General features: G+C 41.6%; 1 long non-coding RNA gene across 2 annotated transcripts in view; it reads left to right on the forward strand.

Annotated features, from left to right (window-relative positions):
- The window catches only part of LOC138061639 (uncharacterized), a 60,363-nt gene extending 33,598 nt beyond the window's left edge, over window positions 1-26,765 (forward strand). The window contains exons 3-4 of one of the 2 annotated variants that reach the window (XR_011135553.1): window positions 25,008-25,090; window positions 26,493-26,765. This is a non-coding gene — a long non-coding RNA (uncharacterized lncRNA). Of the gene's footprint in view, window positions 1-10,004; window positions 10,279-25,007; window positions 25,091-26,492 lie in introns of those variants that run through there. The other variant, XR_011135552.1, reaches the window with a different exon arrangement.
- The last annotated feature ends 602 nt before the right edge of the window (window positions 26,766-27,367 follow it).

Genomic DNA, 27,367 nt, shown 5'->3' on the forward strand with positions numbered 1-27,367 from the left:
TATGAAGCTTCATGTGTTTTCCAGTCCGTTGCAGTGGGTCTGCTCCAGAAAGTGCCAGCTATCAGAGTGCTGACAGGAAAAAATAGCTCATTTTTACTTGAAAGGAGTACTCCCAAAGGACTGCATCATCTGACTATGGTCGTCATTTAAAATCCAGGTTATGATAGCAATGAGAGAGGTATTAAATTATTATGAGGAGTACTGCTGCTGCTAGGTCATTAGTGTTTTGAGCTATAGGGATATAATATTTGTGTTCTTTTACTGAAATACAAAGAGGACTGTTAGCATCTGCTCTGACTATGCAAGGCACATCAACTAATACTTACGGGATGACATTTGCTCTTGTGTAAAGTACCAATATGTAGTCTATTCACCAGTTACCCTCCAGGCTTACGTGCTGTTAAGAGGTACATAAGCTTTTTACTGATAGTTGCACAACAGTTAATTTCAACCAATAGGCATTACCTAATAACCCTAAAATGTCAAATGTTGCTTCTTACTGAAGATAGCATTCGCAAATGAGCACTAGCAAGTAAGTTATTAAAATGAATTTTCTCTGCACAAATGCAAATGCTAGACTTGTCAATCAACCAAATAGTGCAAATACAGCCACAGGGTTTGAAAGAATCTGCCCACTTGCAAAACCCTGCCACCCTGTGATAAAAAGGAATAACCTTATCATTTGTTGTAGAGATGAACATAAAGGTAGAAATCTGTCATCCTTGTCTTAGAGACAGCTATTGTACATGTAATCCAGGGTGCCATGTTTTCCTCCTCTCCCTCTTTCCTCCTCCCCTGCCCCTATACCTTTGTTGTGTGGGGGGGCATAGGCAGCCTGCATGTCCCAATGCAGCTATTGCTAGTGGCAATGCTACCATTAATCCTCCACACACAGTTGCTCCAGCACCACCTCTGCAAGTGTTAGAAGTGAATTTGTAACAGCGGCTAAGTGTCATATTCCTCTAAACTACAAAGTTAAGTAAGTAGATTTACAGCAAGGGGCTTAAATCTTTTACTGGGGACTGTGATGAAAGGAAATACCTTGGCAGATCTGTAGGGCCCTCTCGGTGCTTGGCATCCTGAGGTATTACTGGTGTTGCAGCTTGCTAGGACTTGAAGTTTCACACCTTAATACACATTTGACTTATTTTAGAGTTCTGAGGGTTATTTGACAACGAATACTTTGAGCAGAGAAAGCAGGAGAAGCAGTTCCTGCTCCATCAATGATCCCGATCATCGATGCTGGTGGGTTGAGAAGTGCAAAGAAGACCTTTGTCTCTAAGACCCCTGTCTCACTTGTTGCAGAAGCTGGGAGCTGCTTGTTGAATGAGGATGGAGACAGCTCAGAGAGGTTTGCTTCTTTAGTAAAGAGTTGCATGCTGCTCAAGCATGTTGCTCCTTATCTCTACCTGCATCACAGAATTAGTGCAATGACGCTGGTCAAATCGATAAATCTCACCTAATTTTAAGCCATTAAAAGTCATACTTGTCATGTAGGCTCCCTTGTCTAGTCAGTGGAGAGAGATAGGCTCCTCTAGAAGATGATGTGTTCCAGCTGTCCGGATGCAAAGTAAGAGGGCTAATACCCACTGTATCTCACTGGAGATCTCTGAAGACCATTTTTTTTTTCGTGCTGGAGAGAGTCTTCCATACAAATGTCATAAGCACTGTAAGTAAGAGAGGTAACAATATAGTTTTCAGTGCTGATTTTGCAAGGTGGGCTGTAAATAAGGGCAGGGCTACAGGCTGAATTGTGTCAATAAAAATAAATTGTAGAGCAACGCATTGGGTAATTGCCTCCCATTTTGTGCATGAAATGAGATAGGGTTTCCATGGGGAAGAAGAAAGTACATGACCAGGTATTTATCATCATGTATATGCACAGAAAATCTTAATTAAGGTTGCACAGAAAACCATAATTCTTGTTATTTGCTTGCAAGGACTGGTTTTGCAACCTCAGTAATTCCCCCCCCCCCCCCCCCCCCCCAATGTGGATTTGTCACTTTTTCACTGTTTATGTTCCTAAGAAGACTTAATGTGGACTACAGGTAGCAGAATATAAACTGCAACAAGTAGTTTAGTGGCTGATTGGACCATGTGAAAGGTTGAAACTGATGTCATGCTTTGAGTTTGGGGGTAAAAAGAGAGAAAAGAAAGCAACTGAGAAATAGGCATAAATACCTGGAATAAAGAATTCTACTAGAAAATGACAAAAACTGATAGTAGATATGTAAATTTGGAAGGCTGACAGGCAAGAAACTTGGAAAATGTGAGAGGCATTAGGAAAGCGTGAGCTCTCTCATTTAGCCTAACACTGATGAAGTTTTTCCCAAGCTAGCAATTCAAGCTTTATGTAGCAAAGCCAGAGTTATTTCATACCCTATGAGAATTAATGTTCTATGAAACTTGCTGTTGCTTTAGGATTTTTCTATTAAAGTAGCATAAAAGGCTGTTCCATCATTTTAACAAAATAAATGAATGTTGGCCAAATTTATTTTCAATATTTGTCACCAACTGTTTCTGTGAACTGTAGAAAAGGGAAATGATATTTTATAACACTAGCTGATACAGTGAGGGCCTGGCAAGTGTGTTTCTGAACGGTACCCTGCAGTTCCGTTCCGGAAGTGTGGCCATGAACAAGTTACTTTACCTTTAGACAAATCTTGGAACTTGACTTTCAACTTGACTTTCCTTCCATCTAGGAGAAGCCTCTGGCAAAAGAATAGTATTTATTGATGAGCCTTTTATTTGTCCTCCTCTTGTGCATTAGTTTGAAGTGCCTGGCGCTGTGTAATCTTTGCAAAAGAATTGGTGAGCTTATGGGAGAAACAGTACTGGTAGCCAGCCACGAAACTTGTGCGTAGTCTGTAGGTCTCTGCACAAGTTTGCTGCCTGATACAGAACTCACAGTAGCCTGTGATTTGTGCTTTGTGTGAAGAAGTTTTTGGCCTAGTATTGATTCATGTGCAGGTATTCATCCCATCTTGATGAATGGTGTTTCTGATAGAAGTACTCTCAATGCATACTGGCTATTCTAGCACTTACAAAGACAGGAGGACAGCTTGCTTTGAAAATGATTCTTTGGGTCTTTCGGCTCTCCTCCTGTGAAAACAGAATGGGATCTGTCTGTGCAGTGATGTCTTGAGGTATGTATAGCCTAGCTTCAGCTTCTTCTGCTAAACTGGAAGGGTCAGTCACCACAGAATAAACTTTTGCACAAGCGTACTGGACAGTTCGCCTCTCTGTTGTTGTAACATAACCATTTTCACTAGTTAAAGTTCTGTGATGTTTGCTTCCAGTGAAGTTCAGTGAATATTATTCACCATGTTGTTTTGTTAAAATCTCAGTTCCACCATCACTCAACCAGGTTCTCCACTTAAAAGAGAAAAATGGATTTCAATAACAATAAGTACAGCAATCCTCTGTATTTTTAAGAGGGGAGTTCTGACTTACAGTGTTAGCAAATGATCTGAAAAGTGAATGCAGTTCAAAGCTAGAATTAATGCTACTGCTGCTACAATCACTTGTCTTTTCCTTACGTTACGTCAATAGCTCTAAAAGTGCATTATTTTCCCCAGAGTTTATGTCTTCTGAAGCTTCTAACACCTTGTCTGCACAGGGAGCTTTTGTAAGCCTTCTTCTATTGAAGGTGTTCAGTGTCAGGGAAAAGACAACTCTGTCATCAGTCTTCATTTAAAATAAACACAGAGTGTTTATATTTTGTACATAACAATAAAATTCATCCACACCCAGCAGGTGGTGATGTCATTGCTGAATACTTTGCTTTCACAGTGATGTCATTTGTTCTGCTCCCTGGGTTCCCACTGATCACTGCTGGCAGGCCTGCGGGGAATGCGATACGCCTGAACAAACACTCCCTCTCTGCCCCAAACATTCACACTTCCAAAAATGTCGTCCAGACTGTGCTGTTTAGAGAAAACATCAGTCACTCTTGCTTTTATGCAACATATAGCTCAAATACTGTCTCAGTTTATATCTCAGTTTACCATGCTGATATCCCAAGCCCTGCTGCAAAGTCCACTGACACCCTTCCAGTGACCAAAGTTGAGTTTAGATCAGGCTCACGTTGAATGGATTTTACAGGCTGTTGCACACTTCATATAGCTGATAAAAAAAAATCTGGCCCATGTTACTCTTAAATCTTTTGTACTTGCAATTTGTACCAAGCAGTCTTTTAGTTTAGCTTCACCTGTCACAGACGCATTTTTCATGCAGTAATTCATCTAGACATAGAATAATAGCTTTATTCACCATCTAGTTTTACAACAATTTCTTCTTATGTTTTCAGTGTTTTTTCCTATTTATGTAATATCTCCTTAGGACTCAGTGAATTCCAGAAATTGCACTATACAATGCTGTTGAATCTGTCAGCTCTGTATAAACCCTTTTACCTTACTGCAGTAAAAATACTTGCTTCATTTTTCTTCAGTTGCAGTTTCATGAAGTGCAAAATATATTTTTAACAAGATTACTCTAACCATTAAGACTTTTCATTTTTATTTAAATAAACACCCTCTTTGTACCAAATGCAGTCATTTCAACACTTTCCTAAATGCTTTGTCAGGATGTATTTTTTTTTATTTGCTGATCTAATCCACAATGATTTCCTAGGAACAAGTAGGAAACCTTTCAACCACTTCTAATCAGTCCCAACTACATCTCCTGTCCTTGTTGCCAAGTTTTGTATTCCCTGCCATATAGTGAAGAATCAGAATCATGCACTCAGATTTTTGTGACAATGGCTTCTAAAACACCATGAAATGAAATCATATAGTTGGTTCTGTTGGGCTCCCAAGCAACTCTTGGTGCAGCTGCTCTCTTTCCATCAGGTAAAGATGTATTACACAAGGTCAAGGTGTAATGGCTCACCATCTCTTCCTCTGAAACAGTTTTATTCAGCAAGAAGGCACAAGGGCTCTCCGCCGTTTCAGATGTCTGTGCATTGTAAGCAATGCATCTTTGTGTTGCTGAGCAAAAGAGCCCGATTAATCTGGGAGCAAATATGATATCTGTCTACAATTCCAAATCAGCTTTGCAAACATTCCAGCAATGAAGAGCAGCTGCAAACTTTGCCAGACATTTAAGTTGGATTGATATCTCTTGAGCAGTGCACCCAGTGACTACGTACAACTGCATTTAGCCCTAACCTTGCCGAACCATGGAGGCAGAGGCCAACTGTATAAAGAGAGTCTGACCAATAGCTGGAAGCCTGTTAAAATCGTTCACTCCTGCCCCCCACCCATTTTTGCCCTCCAGGATATCCAGATGGAGAACATCTTGGACTGGATTCATTGTCTGTGGGTTTGACTTTCAAAAGCAAAATTTTATTAAGATCTGGACTCCTGGTTATTTTTTTCTGTGGCCATTTTTTCTTTTCAAAATGGCACCTTGCCTATGTGTCTGTCGTTGCCCAAATTCCAGCTTTACATTCAATAGACAGTAAAGTTTCATATTTTTTTATGAAATGGAAGACTAACATTCTACTTTCACTATAGGTTCAATCCTTCAGCCTTGTTTTATACTACAACTAGGTTTCATGCTGTATCAAATTATTTTTTATGCTTGACAACTGATAAATAAAAATTCTAATTTAAAAAATGATTTCAAGGGAAACGAAGTTTGGAGAGAGTGGAAAAGAATAGTCTATCAAAAGCCGTCTTGTTGGAAATAAAGCTAGTGGACAGATAAAATTTAGATGAAACATAAATTATAAAGACAGCTTCTTTGCTGAATCAGGCAAGTGTCCAATTTGCTGTTTCCATGAAACGTGGTGCTATGTTCACTTGTCACATACAATTTGTGAATTCCAGCAGGTTTCCTGCTTGGTCCTACCATCCCACCAGCAGATACTACGTATTTGCAGTATTTTTGGTATCACACTTAAAAAAATTAACACAGATTGCAAGCTGGCAGGAAAAGATCATCCCTGGGGAGCTGCAAATTTTTACCCTGTCTTGGCTAGGTGAGTCGATTTCTACTCTTTCCCCCCACCCCGATCTGACACAAGCTCCTAGAAGCAAAACCTTCAGCTCACACCTGCTCTAAGGACATCACTGCTGGAAACTTCTTTCAGTAAATTAATATGGGGATGCAAAGGGCAAAAAATAACTAATTTCATTAAGACAGGAGTGCACCAGTTGCTCTGTTTCAGTAGCCACTGAGCTGACTACTGGTGATGTATCATATAATAGTATGTTTTGAGGCATTGTGAGCTGAGGGTCTCATTTAGTTTTTGCACAGATCATCTTTTCTTGCAAGAGATGATTGGTATGTTTTATTCTGTTGTGAATTTAGTCCGTGAACACTATTAGGATGGCAAAACTTGAGGCTAAACTCTAACCACAAAATGCATACAGTGAAGTCTACGGTAGCCGTTCAGTCATTTCAGAGCACCTGAAAATGACTTCCCATTCACCCTTTTTTCTCTTATAGACATCGTTATCATTTGCAGCATATGATTATTATTGGACTATGTCACATTCTTTGATGTAATTCTTCTTATACTGTAAACAGAGGCCTGAAGTACGTCCACTTAGTTCCTGGCTCCTGAAATAGGCTCTGCCTACATTGCTCCAGGGAGCAATCCCTGACCTGCAGGCCAAATGCTGCAGAGTAGCTTCTGTGCTTTCAGGAGTGGATTGGCCACGTGGGCACTGTGTAGCCTGGGGTGTGGGTTGCCTTTAGGGCCCATACAGAACATCTAAAAAGTGAGCGTTAAATTTCTTGTGACTTTTCATCTCAAAGTGCCAGAAATAATGTCAGAGTTTTGTTCTAGCCTTCCCGAATAGTGTTCTCACTGGATGCTATGGTGATTATATGCTGGCAACATATTGAAAGAGTAGGTAGAGATGGGTCAAGAGCTGGCAAGCTCTCTGACTTGAAAGTGTTCAGAGCTTTGATGGTAGCAAGTCTGCAAGGTATTGCTAGAGTACTGCATCAAAGTGATGGAGCCAAGTCTAATATGATTTCCCACATTCCACACAGGGTGGTCCCTGAAGCAAACTGTCCCACAGGCACATCCAGGTTTTGTCTTGCAAGGATCTATTTCATTCACTGCAGTGGAGAAACTGGAAGGGAATAAATACAGATGATTGGGGGAACAGGACTGGGAAGTGAACCAGGGAGCTAAGTTGTTTTACCATGGTGATATCCCCAGGTGAATAAAGCAGATAACTAGCTACACAGCAGAAGTCAGTGTGCTAGAGATAGCTGCCCAGGGCTAAAGGGGTGAAACTCCAGCTATTTCTACCAGACGACTGGAAATGGGAGACAATGCTGGCATGTCTTGCCAAATCTCCTCTTCCCCAGGCTGCAAAGAGTTAGCTGCTGTGGGAGAGGCAGGCCTAAGGAAGCCCGCTTTCCCAGATACATGTTAAAGATGCTCCTAAATTCCTCTTCTTTCAACTAGAAATATGGTGATTGTCCTACCAGCACAGATGCACTGTTCAGCTGCTTGATGCTAGATAATGTAGAGAATCTCACATGGAGGGTTTGAAAGTGATGAGAGGGAAGGAGGAGTCTAGCAGACAGACCGCATAATTGCATATGCCTTGTTTTCCTAGGAAACCATGCTAACAAACTAGTGTTGTTTGCAAAACCTTTTTTCTTATCATAGTCTCTCGCTCCTCTTTTTTTTTTTTTGTTTTGACTTTACACATAGAATATTTCTAAGACCCTATCAAAATTGCATGCATTCATGACAATGAGCATAATGACATTTTGCCATGCCACAGACGTGGGATCCACCAACAGAAGTATCTTAGCTGGGCACTGACCTATGGGGAGATGCCTAAATGGCTTTAAATCTATCTCCTGTTTTCATTGGTACGGTGTCATGTATATTATCCTAAGAGGTGTCACAGTCACAGCCACAGGATTTTGTTACATCCTGCTCCCCCCGCCCCACGTCTCTGGTTTGGAGCTGTACCCCTGCAGGGACTCCAGACACAAAAAAACCTTTCTTGTATGTTGATGGCAACTTTGAGTAAGCGTTTAATGATCTGTTTCTTTCACTTCATATGGCAGAGATTTGGGGCCAATTGTCAGCTACTGGGGTTCAGAATTCCTCCCTCACCAGCTTCAGCCCATTTCAGTGAAGGAGAGAAAGCAAGCAGCCAGCACTGCCACAGAGCCATCAAGCTTTCAAAATTGTCATTTCAGGTTGTAGGAACGAGTGGAGGAAGGAATGCTTTTGCAGCTTTCATTGCCTGTTGCACAAGGGTCAAGGGAATATTTTTGTGAGCTGTCCCCACTAGGTGGTATTTTTTTGCTGTGATGCTAGGCACAGGGCTTGTGAATTCATTTCTGTGCTCAATCATTAGACAGGTACTTCCAAATACTCAGCTTAGGATTTGACAGTATGCTGTGACACTAGATGCATTTTATTAAAACCATATGCTCTGTAATGAGGCAATGTACATTTGGTATTGCCTTACGTTTTGACTGTCTCAGCCCGAAATAGCCATTCAAGTGCTTTATACGGGACAGTGCACTAACGTGGCAGTTTGAATTTCAGCTGGATCAGGTATGAGCAACAAAGTGCATTTCCTCAAGTTAAACAGCACCTCTGACATGGTTTTTTTTGTGCTAGCTTTAGCTTGTGTCTGGGGGGGGAAGATTATTCCTAGTCTAGTATAAAGACAGCTGAGACAAATATACTTTTCTGACATCTCTTTGAAATGTTTTCAATTAGCAAAATTATCTTGGACTGGCTCAGCTGTTGTTTGTGTTCCATATCTTTCACATTTTTGGTCTGGTTCCTAGGTGCCCTACAGTTTAACTGACTTCTGATGGAATGATGGTCTTCCTAACATTGTGCAGGAATAGGCAGATTTGGCTGCAAAATATTGATATAATCCAATGCAGAACAGAATCAGATGTTGTGCTTTGGATACCTTGAATTGACCTTCTCAGAAATTCATTGAACAACTCTTGTTTTCTTTTTTGTTGTTGTTGTTTTTTTCTCCAAACCCAAGGTTCTCCAAAACCTATTTGAAAACAGATATGGTGGTAACAAGTATTCTGACTTGAAATTTTTTGGAAAACCCTTTTTCAGAAAGTTTTCAACACCCCATTTGACCTTTTGATCCAGAAAAGTTTATTTTGGAGGTCAAAGTGACTATTCTGATTTTTTTTTGCAAAAGTTTTTTTAAGTACTAAGTCAGAAGAGAGAAAATAAGATTAAGTGAAAACAAAACATTTCACTCACTTAGAATCTAGGCAGTGTGACCTGAGCTGACCTTGTTTAATATTTTAATTTTTTTTTGACTTTTTTATATTTTGCATTGTGTCTTGACACACAATAGACAGAACTTTTAAAATCTCAAAAATTCTTGTGGTATGGAGAAAACACTTCCTGCTGGTCTGAAGCTTGAATATGATAGATTTTATTAGAAAGTACTTTGTACTAAAAATTCCCTGAGAACTCGTTCAAATCTATTCAGCTTCTCGGTTGCCCAATACAGAGTTTTTTAATCATCTAGAGTAAATGGAATTACTTATGAGCTGTGTATGTATGTGTCTTTGAGTAATTGTAGAATAATTAAAGTTTATTCCTAGACTTAGATAGTGCAAATATAATCACAAAATCTCCTTACACAATAAAAGCAGTAATAGAAATTAAGTATAATGAAGACTTGGTATAGAGTTGGTCTTATTATGCAAGCAAAAATTAGCAAACCTTTCTATTAAAATCTATCCCGTATTATGCAGCACAACCTTCTCAGGGATTAGATCCAGCCAAACAGCCTCACAAACTGAAGCACATAAATGTTGTGGATGTCATGTAGCTTGAGCTGCCCACATCCTCTCTCTGCATTGTGCTGTCCTCTTCAGCAAGTAGTTTCTGCCAGTGACAGAAGGGGTACCGCCAGTGGCTGGAGTTACATATATCTATGGAGGAATTTAACAGGAGCTTAGATAATGCCCTTAAATAATTTGTGCAGTAACTTTGGGGGTGCTAATTTGAGATCATGGTTTTCCAGGGGTTTGAAGTGCCGCAGCAGGGACTCACTGAAGAATTCCACCTACTTCTGTCCCGGGCAGCTGAGGACTACGCGAATGTGATGCGGAAGGAGAACTGGAGCATGAGCAAGGACGTGATTTACCTGGCAACCTATCTTGTGTTTGCGAAGTATTAAGGCTAAGAAACCTACAGCTCTGAGAGCGAAAAAATAGCCCCGTAACTTTGCTGCCGGAGGAAATCAAATTTAAATTCAACTGTAGGTGCTTTTGAAATAAATCTGTAATTCTAACTTCAACAAGTGCAGCCTAGTACAGTAACCTCAGTAGAATCTGCCCACTCTTTTCTAGGCTTTTTGATTCATCGGCCATGTGGGAACACGCCTATGTGAGTGTAAGGGGACTGGAGGCCCATATGTGAGGAGATCCTTTTGGCAGCCAGCATTCTTCTTTGGGAAGGGATCCAAGGCAAATTCTTGATGCACTCTTAGGGACTAATAAAACTGAGCAGAATGGGAAGCTGTTAGATGGAATATAGATATAGCGGACTGCTGCAAGTGATGAATTGCTGATTACCCCTGTAACTTGGCAGGCGGCTGCAGGGTGCACTAATAAAAGAGTTTACAAGTTGTAGTGGAGCAGCTGGTGTGGAGCGACAGCGCTCTCACCCAGGCTGCAGAGTTCACTCCAGACAACAATGGCAGATAGCACAAGTGAGGAGGGAGAATAATATTATCTTGTTACTTACCTCAGTTTCTGTCTGAGTGAGTTAGTGAGTGACAAATAGTCCGTCACGCCATGGAGCGAAGGCAGTGTGAAGGCCTCAGAGGTATTGCTGTCAAAATTGTATGCATTTATTTCACTGGAGGGCTTCCAGAGATGTTAAAGGAGACGTCACAGCACTTGGAATTGGTACAGCGGGGAAGGAAGGAGCGGGAAGCGGTGTAAATGCAGCTGGACTGATGGGAGGAGTTTAGGCAGCACGTTGTGAGCGGCATGGTTTAGGTAAGGCCTGAGGCAGTGCTTTGGTTCACTGGACTGAGGGAAGAAAATGTATTTTAGAGCTGGTATAAGAGCAGGCAAAACTTAGGCACACTATGATGATGCATGGAAAGGGTGTTGGGGTCAGTGGCTGTTTCCAACCTGGGCACAAAGCAGGAAGGAAGCTCTGGTGTGCTCCTGTCAGTTACCTCTGTGGACAGTGCCAGGGTACATGGGGTACACCACACAGTGAACCCTACGTACCGTCGAGATGCAGCCTTAGGAAGATCTTAAAACGGAGAGCAGGAGTGACAGGGAGGTTTGTGGGAATGTTTGAAGAGAAAAAAATAACAAAATTTTGGTTTTGCCCCTTTTGTATTATGTTGATACAGTCAGGAGATAGTGCCAGAGAGCAATATAGAGATATAAATCTGGAGAAGGAGAAACAGGCTGATCTGGTCTATGCTGAGATCAGCTGCTGTAGGGGCAGCTCAATGTGATAAAACTAGCTTTGGTGCCTCTTTGCAATGCTGCTGTCTGGAGTGTGGACACAGCTGGTATCATCTGCAGTCTGTAACCATTTCTTCATTAAATACGGTGGCAGAGAGAGATTTGCTGCGAGACCAGGGCCTCGCAGCACTGCAATGTTAATGGCTGCCAAATGGAGAATTTCAACATTCAGTTTCACACAAGCATCTAACAATTTGTGGTTAGTCAGTTCATTTCTACATAAAGTATTTGCATTAACCACAGTTGTGTGCAAAATCTCACTGAGAGAGTATGGGGCATGCTTGCTTGCTTGCAGGGACCATGCTGGGGGCAAGGAATGGCCGCAGCAGGCTGCAGCAAGAGGACGTCTTCTGGCAAGGCTGCCTGGAGCAGGAGGCACCGTCAGGGCATCGTAAAGTGCTCTAGCTCTTGTCCTGCTTCGCGGCTGCTGTGCTGAGCAGAGGTAATCTGGGGATCACATTCTCCTTCCCAACATACGGAGGGCAAGAGATCAGGAAACCGCACTGCTAATGGATCTAGGTGGCACACAGAGGAAGCATATGGCAGCTGCCAGAGGTGTCATGCTCAGTGGAAATTGTGGGTAATGGGGACATAAAGGTGAGAAAGGTATCCAGAATTTGTCTGTTATTCCTTTTGTTTCAAACGTACAAAATGCACTCCTACTAACATTTTCTTGCTATCAAATTGCTTAAGCTTTCTACTGTTTCGTCCTCTTGTTTCTCTTTCTCACAAATTAACCCATTCTTTAGAAATTCCATATTCCTGTCCTTCTACACCATCCCCCTTATCCAGCATACAGATCTTCCTCATGAGAAAGTTACAGTCCAAGGCTGTTAGTATTTCCAGACATCTTCCTTGTCGAAAGTGAAATATTGCAGGTGCCCGGTTGACCTAGCAGAGGAAAATACTAGACTAATTGGGACATATATACAGTTGAATTTAATAGGGAGAGGCATCAATATTATAGCTTCACAGGATCACCTCTTTTTTCTAGTCAGGGTAGAGACCGTGGCTGTGTCCTGCCCTGCCACTACTGACACTGCAGCTGTGTTGGCTCTGGGGGCATGTTTCGAGGCCTGGAAAGCATATGCCCCATGTAGATGAAGGTTATGTGCATATGAGAGGACTCTCTGCTTGCATGTAGCCAGGACTATACACATGTACCTTCGCAGGGGACCAAGCTGAGCTGGGAAGCCAGTTTGACTGACAACCTAAACTCGCATTCTCCACTCTCATTCTGCAGTGTGTCCAGGTCCTCAGCTGCTCTAAAACAGAATAATTCCATCTATGGTAAATGAGCTGGGGACTTGGTTTCACATTACATGCATTTTAATGAGTTTGCCACAGTGTGCGTCAGGCTTAAACCTACCCAGTTCCAATGCATCTGAGAAGGGAGGTGAGATATGCAGACCATTGACTTCAGCGAGTCACTCATTTGTCATGGGTGCATCACATACGTGGCTGGCATTATGTGCTCTTACAACTCCAGTCAGGCAGTGCCTTCACCACTCCACATCTCGTGTTCACATTCCTGGCCAGTGAGGTGGTTGGATGGTTCACTTGTAAGAAGAGGCAGCAAATTATTTTCCTAGGTCTACGCCTTGTGAGTTACACTGCATGTTTCCTCATGGCTCCTGGACGAAGGGTTTTGTTGCCACTTGATAACCAGATACTAACTAAGTTTGATGCTGCCCTGCAGCTATGACCACAGTGCAGGATACAGCTAAGAAGGGAGGGGGAATGAGCCTGCAGGGGCATTGCGCAGCGCTTGCTAGTGCTATAGTGCTATCAGGAGACTAACTCTGTGAGATGCCGCAGTTGATGAGTTTCAGGCCTTGAAATCTCAAGGAAGGAGAAAGTTTAGTGCTTTTAAGCCATTATAGCTGTGGATGTGCTGTATATCTATTTCTTGACACTGATTTATACCGTTGGGAAGCAGACAATTCCATGGTATGCAATAATAGATTTTGGTTTTGTTCACTGGTTTTCATACTCAGAAGTGCTCTCAGCAAACTCCACAAATGGTAAGCTGAATGTTGACAGTTCAATGTGTTGCACAGTGCCTTAGGTGTCTTCATGTGTGTAATGCTAAAGACCTCTCATTTCCAGTCCTGTAACCTGCCTTCTGCTCATGACTGTCTATCCTTCCACCTAAGCTTCTGAGGCAGTAACCATTCCCTTGTGGGTCTCATGCTGTTATCCTCATGGTGTGAGCTTCAAAGCCCCTGCAAGCTACTGTACTACTGTTATGGTGGGCCCTCATGGGAAGCAGTTGCCACTAGTGTGAAATTAATTCCTCTTTCTTCCCCTTTCCTACACCTTGTCTTGTAGTTTTTAGTTTATATTTGAGGAAAGCAAAATTCAGTGCATAACTGGGTAGTGAGTAGTAAATACTGGATAAATGTTATCCAATAATATGCATGTGCAAAAGCAACCCATCAGCATGCAACATTTGCACCCTATTAAGCCTGCTCCAGTCAGTGCTAAGGATTATAAATAGGAGCAAGCAGCTCACGTGAGTCCTGATGAAAAAATAAATCATACTGGGAAAAACACGCAGCAAAAATCACCGTCATCATTTTCATCCCTACCATCGGCTGTGCTGGGGAGAATGTCCCAGGGGAGGATGCTTGTCCAAGGAGCCCATTACTTTTCTTCCTGACTGGCCACTTGCTGGAGTTTTCCCTTTCCCTTTTCTCTCTCTCCGTGATCATTTTTCCCCTAAGGTAACTTTGAAATTATGAAGATAACTTTAAAGTTATTAACTTTTGAAGTTGATGTATGTTGTTAGCTATGGGCTCTGCTAGTACGGTTTTGGCAATATAAACCTGTTTCAGAGTCCTATGTGGCAGCAAATGGGTAGGTAGACAAAATTAAGTAGCCAATATGAATTCAGTAGTAGATCATACCTAAATCTGGGTGTTCGTGCATAGCTGGCTGAATGGAGCACCTGCTGACCAGCCAGTCACTTTTACCAAACTTCCCTTGAACTGCAGTCAAACATACAAATCAGATATCACAGTCCCAGTAATATATTCCATCAGAAACAAGAATGCATCTATTATTCTTAGCCTGCTTTTTCTCCCTAGTATCTTTTAAACCTATTGGGCAAGTTAAACCACACATGAAAAACTGCAAGTCTTTAAGATAATTAAGATTTCAAAACTTTGGTGAAAATCAGTTACTGTGAGCAAGAGAAACCCAAATTGTTGCCCCAGTGTGGCAGAACTAATCATTTCTGCACTGTGAGTCAATTAGCTGCTAACAGATGTTTGCAATAGGCAGAACATTCGTAACTAACTGGCTGCATCATGTACTGTGGCCTATGCTTGTACTCTCTGCAGTTGTTCTTGTGCCCCCCCGTTAGAGGGGTGTCAAACAAGAGCCAGGGAGTACCAGAATTAGGGACCGGGAATGGCAAAGAGCAGGAGAAGAAGGGCACAAATCTCTAGGAAATTAGTTTGATTAGTCCTATTGTCCATGGGACAACTTAGAAAGTGTAACTCACCCTATGCTCCACATTGTTACGTAAGAAATGCTGGCTCTGTGAGTCTGAAACCTAGCTTGTTTCTAATTGCACAGATCATCTTAAATGAGTCATCTCCCCTTTTCTTCTCTTCTGTTTCACTAGGGAAAAAATAGCATTCAGGTGTGTAATTTCTGTACCCATATTACTTTTAGCTGGCAACCTGACCAGTTGTCACTCGTTTAAATCTTTGGCAAGCTTTAAACACTAATTAATGTACCACATTATCATATCTATTAAGTTGTTTCTGGAAATATTTCAGAAGCTTTCAGGTTTCTCCTTGCCAGTCTTGTTTTGGGTGGTATGATGGAATAACGTATGCTCAGATCAGGCTGTAACTGCAGAGTTATTGCTAGACAAATCTAGGGACTCTCTTTTCCCGATTATTGCATTTTAAGCTGTGTATATGACAGACTGTCTGCCGTTTTAGACATAATAAAGAGGATAATAAATGGTATTATTGAAATCCATGTAGAAGATAGGTCAAAACACTGGGAAGACTCTGCGAAGAAGAAAACATTGTTAATTATAGATGGAAGGCTGGTTTTTGAAAGTGCTGGAGGGTCTATTTTAAGGATGTTTATCTCGGTAGGTTATGAAAAAGTCAAGAGAGCACATCCCTATGAAAAAAACATGTATGAATTAAATTTGGAAATAAATATCCGCTATATTCTTTTATCGAGTTATCCAGATAAATGAAATGCCATAAACGAAACTTTTATCTTCAATGACATGGTGTTTTTCTGTTTTCTAGTTTTCTTTTCATCCTCAAGTTTTCTCTTCACCTTCAGGCCAAAAGGATTTTTCCTTTCTGGTGCTCAGCTGAAAGCAAATGAGTCTCTAAACAGTTTCTGATTCTTACTGATCCCTGCTTCTTCATAGTTTTGTAATAAAAAAAAATCTCCTCTCAAGGGTAAAGGAATATAACCTTCTAAGGAAACTACACATGCTCGCTTAACAGGATTTATTGTCTTTTTCCATAACTTACTTTTTTTGTAAGTGGTAGGATACACTAGAGTTTTATGAATTCTTAGTATGCTAAAACTGTTTTGTCTTCTGCAGTTGCTTAATAGTGAGTGGTGACTTTGGCCTGTAAAGCTTAATTTTCTTTTAATTGGCCTTGCTAGCTCCCAGGTATGTGATAATGGGCATCTGTAGAAAAATAATTATTCCACATTTTAGATGTAATTGCACTTCAGTATCTGCAGCAAGAAGACTGATATTTCCATAAATGTGTAATTCGGAGATGCCTTCCTCTAAAGTTAAGGTGCTTCTGGAATTTTTCCATCAGGCTTGGGAACGGCTTCATTAAACTGCTACATCCGCCTACGGATATATCCAGTTCCATAGTGATCCTTGTGAGGGTTCTGTAATATTACATACAGAAATAACTGGCAGCATATGTAGAAATACCTATAATTAACTGTTTTGGAAACAATACCGTGATTCCAGAGCAGAGGCAGCATTACTATGTGTCAACAGAAGTTATATTCATAATCCAATACTTTTTCAAACTGATTATGCCCGACAGGAAGAGAAAGCCAAGGAACATAGATCCACATCATAGCATAACCTCCTGCTGAACGTTCAAGGGAGCCCCTTAAATACTTAAACGATAAACAGCAATGGTTAGAGGCTACTGGAAAGTGCACAGGTGTATGAGAAGCTCTTGAGGGGACACATCGAATGGAAGGAGACCTAGAGCTAATTTTGGAATCAGTTTATGATCTCTTTGCAGGTCCCTATAAAACAGAGAAAAGCAGAATTTAACTTTACCTACTCAAGAGCCAGCCAAAAATATAGCTGTGCAGAAACTGTAGTGCACAGTGACTGAGTGGCAATTACTGCCATTCGTTGTGGCAGTAGTCTTTTGCACTTGCCAGCATCTGTGTTCAGTGTTTGGTGGTGGGAACTGTGTGGTGCAGACAGCTGGCAGTGGCCTCTCTCCACTCCTGTTCTGTGCTGTTGACATGATAACAATTCTAGCGTCTCAGTCTGTTGAGACTTAAGAAATCAGACCTTTCAGTTGCACTGCTTGTCAGATCTATATCTCTCTATGGCGCTAGGGTTCCCAGATGGATTTGTTGTACCTTCTGCTTTTCTTTTGTACTCTACAGATTGCAAACTGACCTGTTAAGTCTCCTGCAGTGAGTGCAAGATCCTTTAGCACCTGTCTCCTCACACTTGCCTGCTGTCATATCATGTCTCGCATATTAGTGCTGCTGATACCTTTCCTATGCTCAGGGCTCCCATCCATGACCAACAGCTCTGCAGTCTGTCTCCCAATTGAACCTGATATGTAAGGGCAGGAGAAGCTGTGGCATTGTGCTCCTCAGATCCCTGTACTCTCCTCTAGCCCCCAAACCCTGCACCATTCCTTGGTAAGGTAACTGTTCGCTCATCTAGCTCTCTCCCTTTGCACAACCAAATAAATACACCTGGCAGGTGGCCCCACGTGTGATTCTCGTGTTTGGGATCCCACTAGCTGGAGGAGTCTGCAGAAGGAATAAGCACTCCTGCAGGAGCAGTGGTGGAAACTGAATGGCAAGTGCAGTAGCCAAGCTTGAAAAGCCTTCAGGAGAAGAGTCATCTGAGAATGTAAACAAATTGCATTTATACTCTGCAACATAGCCTTTAGAAGTATTTCACAAACATTATTTAAGTATGGTAATACCTTCTGTAAGTTTGATTTTGTACTGATCTGGAAGAGTAAAGAAACAACCTGCCTTTCCTTCTTCTGGGTTCCTTCTGTGGTTTGCTCATGAAGAGGGAGACTGAAGGATGAAATATCTTTTTGTATAACAGGGATTTATATACACCAGCAAGTTGAAAACTGAGGATTGACATCAGAGGAGAATGGGGAAGAGACAGCGCTGCCAGTAGACTGGGACCCTACCACAGCTCACTGTGGGAGAGAGCTGCTACCTTTGTCTTTCAGTGGGGAGAGAGTAGGGTGCAACCTTCCAAAATCATTTACTGTATTCTGCTTGGGGGGCCAAAAAAGGTTGCCTGGACATTGTAGGGATGGAGGGCAAGTATGTCCACAGCTGTCTTGGATTCCCCTTGAAGGACAGTAGCCAAACCGACCATAAAAAGATTCATTTATATAGTCTCTGTGAACTGACTGGCTGTTCAGACACCGTGTATGTTTGCATTGCTTGAGGCTATGGCCGGAGCACTTATTTTGCACTTTCCTCCCTTCTTCTGAAATATAAATACATTGCTTTACGTGCTGAGTGTTTTACTTCAATCTACAAAGATATTTCCGAAAGGATCCAAACATTGGATTTAAGTGCTTTTTGGGTACTGTTTTTCATTTAGCCTTCTGAGTCATACTCCCAAAGAGAGGGGCCAGAATCCTTGAAAGGTATTTATCTATCTGATAGGGCCTTAGAAAAATATGCAGTGTGGAACTAGTGAGGCTGTGTTGACTGTGAAGTATTGAGAAACTGTACTAATGCATCTCTTGAGCTGTCAATATTATACATTTTTTATAATTGTTTTACTTGCAGGTTACTGCATAGGTGTTTTTACCTTTGATTACATTGTGTAGGTAACTGTGTATTTTCAGTGGATATACTTTCCATTTCAAACATATTGCAATAACATCTCTTGCTTCTACAGTGATTTGTTCTCGTATTCATTTACGTAGTGTTGACTTTTTCCACACAAGGACTGGGTAGCAGTTGCTTTCTGTTCTTTTCTTTTCTTATTAGGTATTTGAGTTGAAAGAAATACTAATTAAGTTATTTATTAGCTAATTTGCATTGCAGTTTAACCTCACTGAGATTGTAAAAGATGCTGTTACTTCCAAGAGCATTTGTGCTGTATGTGCATTTTTCAGCCCTTAGGTGTTAACAAATTGCCAGTCTAAACACACATTGAGTATGAATTCATGTTCCTCTTTTCATTTAAATAGTTATAAAGTGGCACGCAGTGACTGCCTTATGCATATGTAGTTGCAAGTGTGGCAGTGCAGTTACTTAGGTACCAAAATTCATTTTTTGATCCAGCACACAGAAGAATGTTGGTTCACAAAAGTAATATGATCAGGACATTTTCGGAGGCAGACCATCCTTCTTTTTCTTAAGCAAATAAAACATTCATAATTGTTTTTCAGATATTTTTTCGTATGAAAAAATAGACAATATGACATTGAGACAAGTTTAATGTTTCATATTGCTAGAAAACTGCCGGAATAATGTGGTTTCTCATACTATTGAGAAAGTAAATTAGTGGTATTAGTGGATATGGAACCATTCAGTGTTGTTCAGGTTGCTTAATACTCCCCATTTTAAGATCGTGTATTTAATTCTTATCTGGGTACTGAACTTTAATTTCATTTGGATGAAACTTTTCTAGGCAAGTAGTATGCCTTAGGTGGATATTTTTGAAGGAGGGAAGAGGAGATCTTCAGTCAAATGGATCATTTGTCTTAAGTGAGAGGCTCAGGGAAAAACATGTCATTTTCTCTCCACTGAAACATTTGATAATCTTTTCTTGAAGTAGATCTTCAAACCATGTGCTTGGAACAGAAACCTAGATTTTAGCAAGCTGTATATCTTTGCTATTCCATGTCGAGGGGCATGTTCCAGATGAGAGCTAAACCGAGCAGGATTTTCCCTGCAGCTTCAAACAACTGCAGGCCACGTGAGGTCTACACTTCTTACAGGAGAGAAGGGAAATGTCTTTCCCGAGCTCTCAATGGCTCCGCTGCTGAATCTGGCCAAGACAGACCACAGAACTGCTGGATTCAAATAGAGTGGGTAGAACAACTGAAACTGGAAAAACAGCCTGGGAGAGGAGTCTGGTGGATGGTAGTGGTACCAGGACTTAGCGACCATAGGGACTGCCTATGCAAGCACACTGGGACTGGAAGCAGGCCAGCGAGGTGATGGAAGTGACTGGAGAGCCTTGGAAGGTGGCAGCCCAAATAATTGCAGTGCGTATTGTTAGCAGTGCAGTAAAAAGACTGCAAATTTCCAGACAGAAGTTTCCTACAATATAAGAGAAAAGAAAGCACTACCAACTGTATTGGTGTAAAGTAGACGACTGAGCTATCTGAAGCTTTGTATGTGGGCTAAACTATCCCAGCTACTCCTGAAGTTCACTACCTGGCTAAATCGTCTCAAACTGCTTGGAAATTATTGTTGCTGTTTCACTGTGTGCCTCTATGTTGTTGTTCAGTCATCCCATATTGTAATAGCGCATCAGAATGCCCTGCACAGCCTTTCCAGAAGGAGGACTTTAATTTTAGCTCATTGATTTTGCCATGACTTGAAAGTAGCTGTCCACTGAATTGTCCAGGAATGGCTGAAATGAAAATTATTGTAGGACTTTTACAGCTTAATCCTCCCCTTCCCCCATCTCTTTTGGAAAGTATTCCTTTTCATTCTCTTTTCTTACAGTTTATTCACTGGTACAGAACCTCAGCAAGATTGCTATGTTCGTTCATTACAACAATTTTTGTTTTGCTCTGCCATAGAATCCCACTAAGGTAAATCTGAACAAACTTACTAAATCAGGTCTTCTCACACCGACCCAATCGATTTTAGATGTAACACATGAAAATTTTCCTGTTCACCATCTGCTTCTTGCTTTGTAGTTGCTTCTGTGTCCAGTTGCTTCTGTCTATCCATGAACCTACATTTTTAGATGGTTAATACATTTGTCTCTACTTTGTTTAGTTAACATCAACTGACGTAACGATTCTGTTATGCTTGTAACTGATGTTTTTTTAAGTACGTGTATTTATACCAGGTAAAAGACTGAGTAAGATAACAATTGTATATGAGGATGTTGAAGACGTCTGACTGTAAGATGCACTATGTATTATTTCCATAATCCTTGCAGAAGTCAGCAATATGTCAGAAGGAAATCTTTCCTGTGTTCAGAGAACTCACTTTAGAGTAAACCAGTTAGCCTCAGCCTATACACTTTTATGATGTTTTTGAAAGAATTGAAAGACGATTTCTGGAAAGAGACGAAGACTATTGTCTCCTGTAACAGAGAACTGGCTCCAGCACCATATAGTATTTGTTTAAGAACCAGATTAAATTGTCAAAGGTCAAACCAAATTTTAAATTTAAGTCATAAATCAGCAAGAATAAATAGGAGATTAGATTACTGAAATCTTAAAGCAGTGCTTCTCTGACAGAAATTAATGGAAAATGGAAAATCAAATGGAATGATTAAAACATGCTGAAGGATTTACAAACCAGAAGCAAAGAATATTAAATTACTTTAATTAAATATTAAATTAAGTCACTAAATTAAAAATACCTAGGTGAAAGATATGCTTATCTCTGTATTGCATTACTACCATCTTTTACTTTTGATTAATTATTTTATTTGGTCAGCTGAATTAAATCTTGCAATAGGTAAAGAATTTCTCAGGATACAGGTATAATTTTGTTGGTTGGTTTATTTTTAAAAAATCTGTTAAAATTTGACCTTAAGCTGGGAGGCACGAGAGGAAGGTGGATCCAGAACTGGCTGACAGGTCTGGCAGAGTAGTTCCCACTGCTTGTGGGAGACTCATGCGGGTACTGTGACAGTAAGGGGGCATGCTGGACGACATACGTTAGCACAGTTAATACCATTTAGAGTCGTGCTAATTTTTCAAAAGAAATTACCTCAATAAAAAAATTATGAAGAAGGCACTGCTTGAGAAGACAGATGTCTGCATTCAATCTTATTTTCTTTTTCTCCTACTTTCTGTCTCTGTACTTGTTTAGACTTTGAACTCTCCAGGACAGATACTATTTCCTGAAACTTACACACCAAGGTCACTGTTTTGAGCTGAAACTTTGAGATACTACTACAAATAAATAATGACAACAACAATGACAATGCTGCATTACCATAGCAACACAAGCAGTGATGATGATGTCAGTCATGACCATGATAGTACCACTACTACTGCTTTTAATGGCAAGACATATAAGAGGAGAAAGGAAGCGTTATTGGAAAAAATGAAGGAGAAGGAGGAGACAGCCTAGCTAAGATTTTGCTTGTGAGATTGCTAAGAGACTGTGTGAAAGAGGAGAGGATAGGGGACACAAAGCAGCTGACCTGTTTACAAAGTTTGCTTGTGCATGCTTAGCTGTATCTTTGTCCAGAAAATTATGGCAACCCCTACTTAAAACACAATTGCATGCTAGTGGTTTTATCAACGGGGATGATACACAGTGGATATAATTTTCTGGTGTTCACATGCTAAATATTTCACCAAACACTAAACATGTGGCATCTAAAAGGCAAAGGATTCAGGTGCCAAAATCTCATATAGCATCTGGTGCTATCTGAGACGGTATGTGGGGCATCCACCTGAGGCAGGCAGAAATAGTGCAGGAGCAGGTAGATTCCTTCTGGAGAGGCAGTCAGGCAGGACACAGCCAGCAGTCTCAGGTGGCACGGGACACCTGAGTTAGGTAAGTGTTTGACATGGCAGCTGCCCGGTGCAGAGGCTAGGCTACCCCACAGAGACAGCTGCAGGGGCGACTGACTATTCACTGCTAAGGCCAGTCCTGAGGAATTCCAGACCTTGGAGGCAAGAGAGGAAGGCTGGAGAAAGGAAGACTCTCCCTTGGTTGAGGAGGATCAGGTTAGAGATCTTTTGTCCAAACTTGACATCCATAAATCCATGGCCCCGATGGGATGCATCCACGAGTGCTGAGGGAGCTGGCGGATGTTATCGCTAGGCCACTCTCCATCATCTTGGAAAGGTCATGGCAATCAGGAGAGGTGCCTGAGGACTGGAAGAAAGCCAATGTCACCCCAGTCTTCCAAAAGGGCAAGAAGGAGGAGCCAGGGAACTCCAGGCCTGTCAGCCTCACCTCCATCCCTGGAAAGGTGATGGAACAGCTCCTCCTGAAGGTCATCACTAAGCATCTGGAGCAGGTGATCAGGAGTAGTCAGCATGGATTCACCAAAGGGAAATCATGCTTGACCAATCTGATAGCCTTCTATGATAGGATGACTGGCTGGGTAGATGAGGGCAGAGCAGTGGATGTTGTCTCCCTGGACTTCAGCAAGGCTTTGGACACTGCCTCCCATCACATCCTTCTAGGCAAGCTCAGGAAGTGTGGGCTAGATGAGTGGACAGTGAGTGGCTTGAGAACTGGCTGGATGGCCGAGCTCAGAGGGTTGTGGTCAGTGGTGCGGAGTCAAGTTGGAGACCTGTGGCTAGTGGTGTCCCCCAGGGGTCAGTCCTGGGTCCAGTCTTGTTCAATGTATTCATCAGTGACCTGGAGGAAGGGACAGAAGGCCTCCTCAGCAGGTTTGCTGATGATACTAAACTGGGGGGAGAGGCTAACACACCAGAAGACTGTGCTGCCATTCAGAGGGACCTGGATAGGCTGGAGAGGTGGGCGGAGAGGAACCTCCTGAAGTTCAACAAAGGCAAGTGCAAGGTCCTGCCCCTGGGGAGGAATAATCCCATGCACCAGTACGGGCTGGGGGTTGACCTGTTGGAAAGTAGCTCTGCAGTGAAGGACCTGGGAGTGCTGGTGGACAGCAAGTTAAACATGAGCCAGCAGTGTGCCCTTGTGGCCAAGAAGGCCAATGGTCTCCTGGGGTGCATTAGGCAGAGTGTTGCCAGCAGGTCGAGGGAGGTGATCCTGCCCCTCTCCTCAGCCCTGGTGAGGCCTCACCTGGAGTGCTGTGTGCAGTTTTGGGCTCCCCAGTACAAGAGAGACATGGCACTACTGCAGAGAGTCCAGTGGAGGGCTACAAAGATGATGAGGGGACGGGAGCACCTCTCCTATGAAGAAAGACTGCGAGAGCTGGGCCTGTTCAGCCTGGAGAAGAGAAGTTTGAGAGGCGATCTGATCAACATGTATAAGTATCTGAAGGGGGAGTGTCGAGAGGATGAGGTCAGCCTCTTCTCCATGGTGCCCAGCGACAGGACAAGAGGCAACGGGCACAAACTGAACCACAGGAAGTTCCACCTAAACCTGAGGAAAAACTTCTTCCCTGTGAGGGTGACAGAGCATTGGAACAGGTTGCCCAGAGAGGCTGTGGAGTCTCCTTCCCTGGAGATATTCAAAACCCATCTGGATGTGATCCTGGGCAATATGCTCTAGAGGTCCCTGCTTGAGCAGGGGGGTTGGACTAGATGATCTCCAGAGGTCCCATCCAACCTAAACGATTCTGCGATTCTGTGATTCTGTGACCCAGCCTGTGTATCTGGGACACTTGTCTGAGGATGGGATGAGGTGCCTTATGGCAGTGTCGAGCTTTCTGTTGACTGTGGAAAGAGCCTGGACAAGCAGTCTATGTTCTAGATGGCAGATACTAGATGAGTTAGATGATATCCTCTTATAAAAAGTAGCCAGGTTGAGCCACAGAATAATGCAGGATAGTCCGGCTTGAGACTATCAGGGAAGCTTTTGAGAATTTCCTCTGTGAAAACTCTTATCAAGGAGAAAAAATTGAGAATTTATTCTATAGTAACATGTTTGCTAGTAATTTGTAGTTTTCAAACATGAATATACTTGAGGACTTCCTCAGCTGATCAATCTTTTAAAGGCAGTAAAGTTGTTTTAGAAAGAAATTTTTGCAGTATATTCTACTGGGGAGTAGCAAAAGGTTAACTGTATATTTTCAAAGAAGTAGGATGATGTGGATGGAAGAAGAAATTCCTTTAGGGTTTTTGTCCACTGTGCAAATACACTAAGAAGCCCGTGGTTGCTTTTCAGGTATGTTTATTCCAGTGGATCCTTTGAGGCCAGTTCAATTGGACAACAGTGAAGGATTGAGCCCCCCAGTCCCAGAAAAAATCACTAAATGTTTATGTTATCTAGCAGAATGCAACTGCCTCAGTTCTAATAAGGTCTTTGTGTTTGTAAAGGGTGCATAGCTTTTCTCCTGTTTTACCAAAGGAGAAGTTTCCTCAAGAAGAAACCCTCTAAAGGCTGTGAAGGAGATGGTGCATCTTCTCTACACCCTATTTTCCGTTCACCCTGGTTGTGTAAGCATCTTAAATTAGAACTGTTTCTTTTATCAGCACAGATTGGATGTGTCATGAAATAGCTAAATCCCAGCTGAAGGATCCCAGCATGGAGCATTTACGCAGTTCTTCAGAAGCAGGTGAGATTTGGATCTGTACGGACTCAATACCTGCCATGTCAGCATCCATTTTTGGAGAATAAGATTTCCTGAATCGCTGTAAGTGCATTGCTGCTTCACAGCTGATAATGAGTTATGTGACTAGCGCTAAATCTAGTTCATCCACTGAAGATATCTGGTAACAAATGGATATCCACATTTTCAATTAATGGAAATAGTTGTTAGGGGAACATGCGCGCACACACACAGAGACACACACGCACAAACCTGCATTGTGTTTGTCCCATATCTTTGTATTGGAAATTGCTTGATAATGGCTAAAATTTATTTAGGTTTAATTATTGCCATGTCAGTATAGAGAAAAATGTGTATAAAACAATGAAAATATTTTAATGAACTGTTTTTCTGTAGCCTTATGTTAGGTATTTGGTAGAACCTCCACTTTAACAAGATGAATACAAATGCCTGTATGCATACCCTAGAAAAATCAATTTTAATATATACAGCTAGTTTTTTCATCCTACTTTAAAACTATGAACAGTTAATGTTTTGTCTTGTACCTGTTCTATTAGATTTGTAATAACTAGTAGAATTTCTGGTTTGATGCAGATTGTTTTAGTGATCAATTTAATGCTTGCTATTAAAAAACGGTGAAGAACAAAACGTACTAAAATTTGAAATTGATAAACAAATTGTCCCTGCCATAGCTGTGTCTGTTGGCATTTTCCGATAACTTCAACAAGTCAAGAGAGCTAAGCTAACAGCTATTCTTTATTAGGAATTGTAGTTAGAATTTAAAGAGATTCTTAAACCAGCCCAGTATTTTTGAAAATCCCATGTATGAAAGCTTAGAAGCCTAATTTTAGATTCATCATTTTGAAAATGATAGTCTGTGTGTATTAAAAAGTCTAGTCACTCTATTACTCTATTGAAAGTCTAATCATTTCCATTTTTCACAGTGACAATGATTCCATGCCATTAAAAAGGCTTAATAGAAAAATAGACACTTTTCTTTGTTGATATAAGTACTTCTCTACAAACGTAACTTTTAGTAAAGTAGCAGCGCATAGGAATAAACCTATATGTTCCCTTAAGTGCTTTCAGGTTAACAGCTTTACTTTTTAATATTTTGTTTTTTGCCTGTAGTGCAACTGTGCCATTAGTTTGCAAGATCTTGCTAGTAGTGGCATTAACATAAAAACACAGTTTTTTAAAAATACATTTTAATGTGAAGTCACAACAGCCCAAATACTCCAGTTACGTCTACAGACTCTCTACCTGACCTAAATCAGTGAGGAAAACAAAACCAAAAACAAATTCCAAAGTTGTCTAACACTTCAAGATGCTGCTCTTAGTAGGCAGTATAAGCAAAGACTACAGGGTAACAAGCAAGGAACAGCAGTCTCCTTTTTGTCTCTTCTAGTGCTTCCTGGCAGCTTGTCCTATTTTGGGGCTCACAGTGAATATGAGGAGCATCTCCTTAGTCTGGGCTGAGGACCATAGGGTCTTACGAGCTGCCTGTTCTCAATGGGTTCAGGTGAGAAGAACATGCAAAAGTGCTGGAGACAATGAGGGATGTTAAAAACGTGAGCAGCAGGATTCTTGGGAAAGGTAGGTGGCAGATTTATTCTGGGACGCTCTGGAGATGCAGAGGCTTTTGGTTCAGGTAGTTTGCAAAGTAAGTTTGACAAATCTCCCAGAGTGTCTTGGTTTTGTAAAGACTTTTTTTGAGGATGTTTTCCTCTTTTCAATTTTGTTTTTTTTTGTTATTGTTTTTGCAACTTCTGTGTAATCCTCAAGTCTTTGTTATGCACACTTTAAGTCAGTTATTAAAGACATTGTCCCCTAACTTCAGCCCATTGCTACAAATGCTATGTTGAACAAGGTAAAAGAGAGTGAGGAGAGTTTTAGAAATGTTATAAAAGCCTAGCTGGGAAAGAGAAACAAAGGGAATCGTTTGTCATGGCTATTAAATGGATAAATTCAACTGTTCAAGAAATGTGTGTGGCTCAGGATTAACATACTCAAGTCTAGAAATATCTCTTCAGGGCAGCGAGGGCCCTGAGGGCTGGATTCTGAGGGTGTCCCTCACCGTCAGGTGCTGTCCCACAGAGTCGGACCACGGTGGGCCAAGCCGGGGCCGGTAAGGGTGTCCATTGACAGCCAGTGGCATGACACAGAGGTGAACTAGGCCAGGGGCCATCCAGGGGATCTGGTCAGGAACAAAAGGAAACGGGTCTGAGGACAGGGCTGGAGACAAGACTGTGATGTGGGACCAAAGTCCATCCAAGAGACAAG

This window comes from Struthio camelus, chromosome 1 (assembly GCF_040807025.1).
Source record: "Struthio camelus isolate bStrCam1 chromosome 1, bStrCam1.hap1, whole genome shotgun sequence".
Classification (NCBI taxonomy): Eukaryota; Metazoa; Chordata; class Aves; order Struthioniformes; family Struthionidae; genus Struthio; species Struthio camelus.